General features: G+C 39.2%; 1 pseudogene; it reads left to right on the forward strand.

The window, feature by feature from the left end:
* Positions 1–5,512: 5,512 nt before the first annotated feature.
* On the forward strand, positions 5,513–9,185 carry LOC100437880 (coiled-coil domain-containing protein 121-like; annotated as a pseudogene).
* Positions 9,186–10,761: the final 1,576 nt, after the last annotated feature.

Below are 10,761 nucleotides of genomic sequence, written 5' to 3' on the forward strand. Positions count from 1 at the left end.
AGGTGTGAGGGTCTTACACTTGTCTTCTCAAGGGTGTTGCCCTAAAATGCTTAAGTATGCCTTCCCCAATACCACAGAGTCAATCTGACTGTCTGCATGAGACACTTGCGCTTGTCATCCATATGGTTATGCTAAGGGAGCTGGCTAGGAGGAAGAGGGATGGAAAGACATGCAGAGCATCTGGGGTGATCATGACCCAGTTGAGGCGGGGGCAGAAGTCTACAGGCAAGTTGTCTCAAGTGGTTCTCACGCAAGCTTTCTGCTTGAGTTTGTAGAGTGGTTATTAAGGTTCTGCAGCCTCTCTTTCCTGCTCACGGTCTCTCCTAACCACTCAGCTGTGCAGATCACTTGAGTAATCTGGATGAGTTCAGAAAGAACTGGGCCTCTTTGATAGCATCTTGTATAATGGGGGGAGCCAGGTGCTCATTCACTACATCCTCACTTTTTTCCATGGGGGAAATCACAGGTTGAGGGTGTCTCTTTTAGCACTAAACTTTGTTGCCTTGGAGGAGGGATGATGTGGGTAAATTAACACTGTTCTTACCCTCTTCAAGGCATCTATTCATGAATTTTTTGCTCCAACAGTGTGCTGAAACTTCTCTGCTGGACTGTCAGACTCCAACAAAGATGCTCTAATCTGTGGGTACTTGTCAAAATTGATGCTTCTGTGGGGAGTGATGACGGTAGAATGCTTCTATTTTGCCATCTTGCTAACATCCATAACCATGCCTATTTGTTTTCACACTGGTTATGACTGCTTTCACACTAAAATGGCAGAACTGAGTAGTTGTGACAGAGACAAAATAGCCTGTGAATCTAAGCTATTTACTATGGGGACTTTTAAATAAAAAGTTTTCTGAGCCCTGATCTATATAATCAAGAGAAATCTCAGATGGATAATCAGAGGGCTGAGGACAATCAGACCAATAAGAAGTCATAATACCTGGCCCAGTTTCAGGACTGAATATGAGTAAGTTTTTAGATCATTTTTGATAATCATGATGGGGGGATGCTACTGGAATCTCGTGGATAGAGGCGAGAGATGCTACTAAACATTTTACAATGCATAGGACAGCCTCTCAAAACAAAGATTATCCAGCTCCAAATCCAGTAGTGCTAAGGTTGAGAAACTCTGCTCTAAATGTATGTATGGTCATTTACTAAGATAACTGCACACTGGGGAAAAGGGAATATCCAAATATGTCAAAGCCTATTGAATCTGAGTTGACATTAATACCCAAAGACTAAAATCAGTATTATTGACTCACTCCCAGTTGAAGTGGGGATGCATGGGAACCAAGTAATAAATGGAGTTCTAGGCCAAGTTCAACTTACGATGGATCCGCAGACCAAGCCAATAGTTATTTCCCAAGATCCAGTGGAAGTCTCTGAAACTCTCCTCCACTAAAACCCAGTCAAAATAGTAAATAAAAAAATAATATTACAACTCAGATGGAATGGCACTGATTAGCACCTTCCTGTAAGACCTTAAGGATGTAAGGGTACTAGTCACTATCATGTCCTCATTTAATTCATCAGTCTGGCCTTAGAATAACTGGATATTTACTGCAGGTTTACAGTGGACTCAAGCAAATAATAAGCCTCAATACTAGCTTTGCACCGTCATTTGTATCTTTGCTAGAGCTAACTAAAAAGGCCTCAGCTACTAGGTATATGGCCACTGAACTGGTGAATATATTCATTTCCATTCCTATCAAGGAGGATTAGAAGCAGTTTGCATTCGGTTGAACACAGAGCATCTACATTTATTTTCTTGCCACAAGCATTGTTAGGTAATCTATTCTGTTTAATGTAGTTCTAAGAATTCTAAATTTTCTGAATATTTTGCAGAGCATTATATTGGTGCACTATATCAATGATGTCATGTTAATCAGACAAGATGGTAAATAAGTGGCAAGTATTTTGAAGGCATTAGAAAGAAATGTTAGTACCAGGAAGTGGGAGATAAACTCTATAAACATTAAGCTCATGACATTATTAATTTTTTTAGAGTCCAGTGATCTGCAGTATGGTAAAACAACCCCTTCAAAGTAAAAGGAAACTTATTTCATTATACCTCTCACCACTAAGAAGAGAGAACAATGCCCAATAGAGGTTCTAGAGGCAGCATATTCCATATTTTAGGATACAGATGCCCCTCAGCTTGTGATGTGGTTATGTCCCAATAAACCCATCATAAGTTGAAAATATTGTAAGTCAAAAATGCATTTAATACACCAAACTTACCAAACATCATAGCTTAGCGTAGCTTACCTTAAACATGCTCAGGACACTTAGCCTACAATTGGGCAACATCATCTTGCAATACGGTATACTTTAGAGTATCAGTTGTATATCCTTGTTATTGTGTGGCTGACTGGGAACTGTGGCTCACTGCTGCTGCCCAATATTGAGAGAGTATTGTGCCACATATCACTACCACAGGAAAAGACCAAAAATCTAAGTACAATTTCTACTGAATACGTAGGACTTTCCACTATAGTAAAGTCAAAGAATCGTTAAGTCAAGGCATCATAAATTGGAGACCATCTGTACTACTCAATACACCACATGATGATGTGAAAGGCTGCCAACTTTGTACAGGGTTTAGAGCATAAAAAGGCTCTTAACCTTTTATGGTGTCAGGACCAGGCTACCATGTAAGCAGCCTTGTTGTTTGAGATATATGACACAACACACACTATGGTATTCAAGATACCAGAGGTGGGAAAAGATGCCATGTTGAATTTATCACACATTCCCAATAGCAGAATCACAATTTAGACCCCACATGTTTTAGTGCAAGGTCATGCCACCTGAAGTGGAAAATTATATACCATTTGAAATGCTTTTGAGCCATAGTAGAAATGGAGCATCTCATCATGGAACATCAAGTGATCTTGTCATCTAGCCAGAACTGCCCAATGTGAGTAAGATTCTAAGAGATCCTAGACTGGATTGTAAAGTTTGATGGACCTAAATGCAGATGTGGTACATCTGGAATTGGTCATGATCAGGGCCAGAGGGCACAAGTAAGCTGCACGAGTAGATGGACCAGGTTTCCAGGTCATGCATCACTATCGCATTTGCACCTCTCCCTCAGCCTACATTGAGGCCACATTATTTATGGTGGTGGTAGTTATAGGGTATCCTTTAGGGTTGGCTGAGGGGTGAGGAAAAATACCAAGCTTGGTTCATAGATGGGTTAATTCAGTATGGGAATGTAAGCCAAAAGTGTACTTCTGGTGTACAATAGCCCTGCTTAGAATGACATTGAGCCTGAACACACTGAGTCATTCACTCTGTCTAGAAGACAGATTTCAGGGGAAATTCTTCCAAGGAACATATCTTCAGGTAGTACACTTAGTTATTCATTTTGTGTGGAAAAAGAAGTGGTCTGAGTTGACAATGTGTAACAGAAAGATCAAGGACAAGAAAGTCCAAGAAAGAGGCATGTGATATACCCAAGAGAATGTGGATAGACCTACAGGAGTGGGCATCAGATGTGAAGATTTTTGAATCACTTATTAAAGCTCACCAAAAATACTCTGACATTTAAAAGGCACTAACAAGCAAGTAGACAGAATGATTTGGTAAGGTGACACTGCCTAGCCTTTGTCATTGACAACCTCAGTGCAGACACAATGGGAACATAAATGGAGCAATCAAGGTGGCAGGAATGAAGGCTATGCATGGTCCAAATATAGTGGAGTGCCACTACCAAAGCTGATTTAGCTACTGCCTCTACCAAAAATCCAACCTGCCAGCAATAGAGACCAATGTTGAGTCTCCAACAGGGTACCATCCCTCAAGGAAACCAGCCAGTGTTTAGGTGGAAAATTGATTACATCAAATGCCTTCTGCGTTGGAAGCACAATTCATGTTGACTGAAACTGACTCATATCCTGGGTATGGATATGATTTTTCTATATACAGAGCCTCAAATACCACTGTTTGAGCGCTCACAGAATGTTTGATCCACTGACATGTGATCCCACATGTATTGCGTAGACTATGAAACTTATTTTACAGCAAAGGAAGTGCAGCAGTGGGTGTCTCACCATAAGATGCACTGGTCTTATCATATCTACAATACCCAGAAGTTGCTAGCCTGATAGAGGAATAGTGCAGCTTTTTGAAAGTGATAACCAGATTGAAGATGATATCCTATGAGAATGAAATCCTCCAGAATGTAGTATACACCCTAAATCAATGACCACTATTGTGTTGAATCCCTAATAAGTAGATTACATAGGCCTGGAAAACAAAGGATTGAAGTAGCCTTGCTTACCATAAACTCCAAGTCACCCACTAATTAATTCTAGTAGTTTGTCTAGAGAAGATTTTTCCTCTATTTTCTACTTACGTAATCATATTGTTCATGAATAATGATACTTTTTTTCTTTTTTTTCTTTTTTTATTTTATTATTATTATACTTTAGGTTTTATGGTACATGTGTGCAATGTGCAGGTTAGTTACATAATGATACTTTTGTCTTCTTTTTTAATTCTGCCTTTTCTATCTTTTTCTTGTCTAATTGTACTGGCTAAGACATCAAGTACAATGTTGAATAGAGGGGATAATAGCAAACCTCTTTGTCTTATTTCTCATCTCAGAAGGAAATTTATAACATTTCACCACTGAATATGATGTCTGCTGCACATGTTTTAAATGTGTGTTGATCAAAGACACTTCTTTTCATTTATAATTTTCTAGCAATTCATTTTTTGCTCCTCAGTAGTTGTTGATATTTATCACACTTTTTATGCATCTATTGACATGATCATAAGACTTTTTTATGTTTTTAATGTGATATACATTAGCTGATTTTAGTTGGAATATCTTAATAGTAATTATTAATTTATATACAGTAAATTTCACTCTTATGGAGTATGGTTCTATGATTTTTGTGTAAAGCATGCAGTCCACTAACCATCATCATCAATCAAGATAAAGAACAATTCAATCACCTGAAAAAATTTCCTCATACTCCTTATTGTACTAAATTCACATATCTCAACCTCTGGAAATCACTGATCTGTTCTTGATGCTTATAGGCTTGGCTTTTCCAAAATGTCATATGAATTCAATCATACAGTAAGTAGCCTTTTGACTCTCACTTCTTTCACTAAGAATAATGGATTTGAGATTCATTCAAGCATGAGGATCAATTTTTTTTTTTTTTGAGATGGAGTCTCGCTCTGTTGCCCAGGCTGGAGTGCAGTGGCACAAACTCGACTCACTGCAAGCTCTGCCTCCCGGGTTCACGCCATTCTCCCGCCTCAGCCTCCCGAGTAGCTGGGACTACAGGTGCCCACCACCACGCCCAGCTAATTTTGTTTTTGTATTTTTAGTAGAGATGGGGTTTCACTGTGTTTTAGATGGTCTCGATCCCCTAACCTCGTGATCCGCCCGCCTCGGCCTCCCAAAGTGCTGGGATTACAGGCGTGAGCCACCGCACCGGGCCAGGGATCAATTTTTTTAAACCTTTTATCAAAGAGTAGTCTTTCATTATAAAGAGGAACTACACTTTGTTTACCCATGCAGCCACTGAAGGAAGTTTGGATTGTTTCCAGTTTTGTGATTATGGATTATCAATAAAATCACTCAAAATATTTCTGGGGCCCCGCCCACCCGACCATAGAGACACGGCATGGCTAGAGAAACTTCCGTGATGTTCTGGGCTGCGAACGAAAACAGAACCAAAGCGTCAGAAAGGAGCGGGTGAAAGGGTGCGGCGGTTGCCAGGGCATCTTCTTAGCGTCGGGCAGGGCTGGTGAGTCAACTAGTGACAGTGGCGAGGAAGTGGGGGCGCTGAGCAAGCGAGAGGAAGGCTGAAGGGAGCTAGGAAAAGGGCGCTGATCTCTGCAGCCTGGGAGGGCTTTTGTCCCCTGGAGGAAGGCCAGAAGAGATGGGGTCCCGAGGGCAGGGCTCACACAGCAAGAAAACGAGGAGCATGCCTGTCATTTTGAGCCCACAGAGAACGGGGAGCGGAGCCACTGGAGGACCGGCTGCTCGGGTTTATTCGGTAGCCGAGGCGGTTAAACAGTTCAGGGCTGGACCTGCCCGGACTGGAGCAGGGTGCAGCCTCCAGGGTTGCTGGGCAGCACCGAGACCCTTTGAGCACCGAACGGATAAACTACGGGAGCTTTCCGCACTTGCACATTGTTCCCGCGAGTTGCAGACACAGGTTCCTGATGCTAGCGCTCATTCCTTGGCAGTCACCCTCAGTGAACTACACAGTTGCCGTGACCTTCAGGATGAATGCTTGGATTCCAGGTGTGAGTAGGTTTGCTGAGGGCCCCAGAAGGCTCCTTCCACCGTATCATAGTCTAATAAATAATTTTGTCAAGCCAGAGAAGCTAACAAAGGTAGAGACAAGCCTTAAAGAAAAGATAGTGGCGGAAATGACGGATCTGAACAAGCCTATAAAACAAGCTCAAACCCAGCGGGAACAGCTACTGGAGGAATCCAGGGAGCTACACCGAGAAAAGTTACTTGTCCAGGCTGAAAACAGATTCTTTCTGGAATACCTGACTAACAAAACTGAAGAGTACACAAAGCAACCTGAGAAGGTATGGAACAGCTATTTACAAAAAAGTGGAGAGATTGAACGAAGAAGACAAGAATCAGCCTCCAGATGTTCAGAACAAATTTCAGTGCTTAAAACAGCGCTCTTGCAAAAGGAAAATATCCAATCCAGTTTGAAGCGGAAGTTGCAGGCAATGAGGGACATTGCTATATTAAAGGAAAAGCAGGAGAAAGAAATACAGACATTACAGGAGGAGACAAAGAGTCCAAGCTGAGACAGCTGCAAAGACGGGAAGTACAGGCCCAGCTCCTCCAGGAGAAAAGATTACTGGAGAAATAACTGAGCGAGCCAGACAGGAGGCTACTGGGAAAGAGAAAAAGAAGAGAGCTTAATATGAAGGCCCAGGCCTTGAAGTTGGCAGCAAAGCGGTTTATTTTTGAATACTCCTGTGGCATCAAGAGAGAGAACCAGCAGTTCAAGAAGGAATTACTGCAGCTAATTGAGCAAGCCCAGAAACTAACGGCTACTCAAAGCCACTTAGAAAACAGGAAACAGCAGCTGCAGCAGGAACAGTGGTATCTGGAGTCCTTAATCCGGGCGAGGCAGAGACTGCAAGGAAGTCATAATCAGTGCCTAAATAGACAGGATGTTCCAAAGACCACACCCAGTCTTCCCCAAGTCACCATATCAAGGATTAATCCAAAGTAACTCCTAAAATAACGCTAATTAAATAAGAACTGGAGCAACTACTCTTAAGTGCTACATTAACCTGATTAGAAAGGCTTTTGGATTCCAGATTGCTATTGTAAAATCTCCATCATGATGTGTTGGAGTGAAGGATTAGATGGTTTTATCCAACAGTCCTACTAGATATTTGGTAACCAGCTTCCCTTAACTAGCTTTTTCTTTAAATACTCTTGTTAATAAGCTAGCCACAAACCTCCTGTTAACCTAACACATGACCCTAACCTAGCCATTTACCATACATCAAACTAGCTTAAAGGAATCCAACCTAAGGAAGTGAAAACAGTTGTGATTTATTTCATCTAGCTAAATTATATTTCTTTATAGAGAAAGTACCTTTAAGGATAGCATTCCAAATAGACTTTGAATAGCGTTCTGCTCAGTAAATAACCAGTATCAGTTTATCCTCATTCCTTTTGACCAACTTAGCAGACAAAAGCAGTTTTTATAAGCTCTTTGTGAGTTTGTGCCAGTGACCAGGTAGCTCCTTCTAGTTTTCTCATGAGTGAAAAAGCATTCTGATAACAGCAAGTCCAGTAAGTGCTAGGCAGAGTGACCTTTCATCTGATGCTAAGCCCCTACAAGTTTAATTGAGAAGGTAAGAAAAGATGAAGGAGACATATATTAAGTTAGCTCTTACTTTTGAAAATGTTTTATTTGAAGAAACACCTGTAGCATTGAGGTGACTAAATGCCTCCACTTATTTCAGGAAAACGTATCCAAGAAAAGTTGAAATATTTGGACAACATTTTTTTAAGTGCCATCGATTTCCCTAGCAGCATTCTAAAAGATAGCAAGTAAAATGATGTTTGTTATCCTAAATGGTTTAGTTTTAGGTCATTTATTAATTTTCTTACAGGTGCACTTTCTAGTGCATGAAATATCTTTTGTAATTAATGTGTGCCATATGTTTACTCCCATTTAGTGTAACTATATATTTTAAATTATATATTTTTAGGATAGTTATTTTTTTTGGGTTCTACAACCTTGAAGTTGGACTAGTGATTTATTTGAATGCTGAATCCTAGTATAGGGGAATATAATCTCATATTTTAACATGGGTCCTCTATGGGAAAATAGGATGAACTTTGTTTCCCAGAAATTGTTAGTGATGAAAAAATTCAAAATAATTTTCCTGCATTTTCCGCTTTATTTACATGTAAAGTGAATTCCCTGAAAATTGGATTTAAAAAGGATTCTCCTTCAATGTGCCTTTACCTTGTAGCTTTAACAACTTTTCTGTTAAATATGCAGTTTTTTATTAAACAATGTTATTAAATAAAAACATTTATCCACTGGAAAAAAAATATTTCTGAAGGGGAAGACATGGAATACACCTAGGTGCCCACCAATGGTGGACTGGATAAAGAAAATATACATATATACTATGGAATACTACACAGCCATAAAAAAGAGTGAAAGTACGTCCTTTGCAGCAACATGGATGCAGCTGGAGGCCATTATCCCAAGTGAAATAACACAGGAAAAGAAAATCAAATACCACATGTTCTCACTTATAAGTAGGAGTTAAACATTGGGTACACATGGACACAGAGATGGCAACAATAGACATAGAGGGATACTAGAGTGGGGCGAGGGTCAAAAACCTAACTGTTGGGTATTATGCTCACTACCTGGGTAATGAGACCATTTGTATCCCAAACCTCAGCATCATGCAACATACCCATGTAACAAATCTGCAAATGTACTCCCTGAATCTAAAATAAAGTTATTTTAAAACACACAGAATATTTCTGTAAGGGATTTTTGTGTAAACATACATTTTAATTTCACTTGAATGAGTACCTAGAAGTGGGGTTTCTGGATTATATTATAAGGGCATGATTAATTTTATAAGAAATACCCCAAATTTTCCAAAGTGGCTGAAATATTTTACATTCTCACCATCAGTGAGTGCACGTTCTGCACCTGTATCCCAGAACTTAAAGTTTGATTAGGTCCCATTTGTCAATTTTTGCTTTTGTTGCAATTGCTTTTGGTGTTTTAGTCATGAAGTCTTTGCCCATGCCTGTGTCCTAAATGGTATTGCCTAGGTTTTCTTCTATGGTTTTTATGGTTTTGGGTTTTACATTTAAGTGTTTAATCCATCTTGAGTTAATTTTTGTATAAGGTGTAAGGAAGGGGGCCAATTTCTGTTTTCTGCATATGGCTAGCCAGTTTTCCCAGCACCATTCATTAAATAGGGAATCTTCTCCCCATTACTTGTTTTTGTCAGGTTTTGTCAAAGATCAGATGGTTTTAGATATCTGGTGTTATTTCTGAGGCCTCTGTTCCATTCCATTGGTCTATATATCTGTTTTGGTGCCAGTACAATGCTGTTTTGGTTACTGTAGCCTTGTAGTATAATTTGAAGTTAGGTAGCGTGATGCCTCCAGCTTTGTTCTTTTTGCTTAGGATTGTCTTGGCAGTACAGGCTCTTTTTTGATTCCATATTAAATTTAAAGTAGTTTTTTCTAATTCTGCAAAAAAAGTCACTGGTAGCTTGATAGGACTAGCATTGAATCTATAAATTACTTTGGGCAGTATGACAATTTTCATTATATTGATTCTTCCTATCCATGAGCACAGAATGTTTTTCCATTTGTTTGTGTTCTCTCTTATTTCCTTGAGCAGTGGTTTGTAGTTCTCCTTGAAGAAATCCTTCACATCTCTTGTAAGTTGTATTCCTAGATATTTTATTCTCTTTATAGCAATTGTGAATGGGAGTTCACTCATGATTTGGCTCTCTGCTTGTCTACTGTTGGTGTATAGGAATGCTTGTGATTTTTGCACATTGCTTTTGTATCTTATTATTGATTTTGGAAAAGTTTTTATTCTGGAAACAAGTCTTTCATCAGATATCTGTTTTGGAAATATTTTCATCCAGTCTGTGGCTTCCCTTTTCACTCTCCTAAGGCTTTCACAGAACAAATATTTTAAATTTTGATGAAATCTGGTCTATAATTTTTTTGTTTTTTAAGATTATGCACTTGAAGAAACCTTGTCTAACCTATGATCCCCAGATTGTATGCTATGTTTTATTCTAGAAGTTTTATAGTTTTAGGCTTTTCATCCAGGTCTGTGATTCATTTGAAATTAATTATTGAATAAGGTACAAGATAGGGGTAAAAGTGTATTTTTTTTTGCAGTAACACTTTGTAAAACTTGAAGACAATATTTTCAACAACACTTGTTGAAAAGACTATCATTCATTAAAAGGCTTTTCACCTTTGTCAAAAATCAATTGACCATATATGTGTAGGTCTGTTTCTGGATGTTCTTTTGTGTTTACTTGATCTTCGTGTGTATCGCTCCACCAGTACCCCACAATCGTGACTATTGTATGTATCTGGATAGAAAATCTTCAAACTGGAGAGAATGATTCTTTCTACTTTATTCTCTTTCAAAACTGTCTTACCTATTCTAGTTCTTGTGTCTTCGGATATAACATTTTTTTCTGGCAAAAGAGTCTTTATTTTGTCTA

This window comes from Pongo abelii, chromosome X (genome assembly GCF_028885655.2).
Source record: "Pongo abelii isolate AG06213 chromosome X, NHGRI_mPonAbe1-v2.0_pri, whole genome shotgun sequence".
Classification (NCBI taxonomy): domain Eukaryota; kingdom Metazoa; phylum Chordata; class Mammalia; order Primates; family Hominidae; genus Pongo; species Pongo abelii.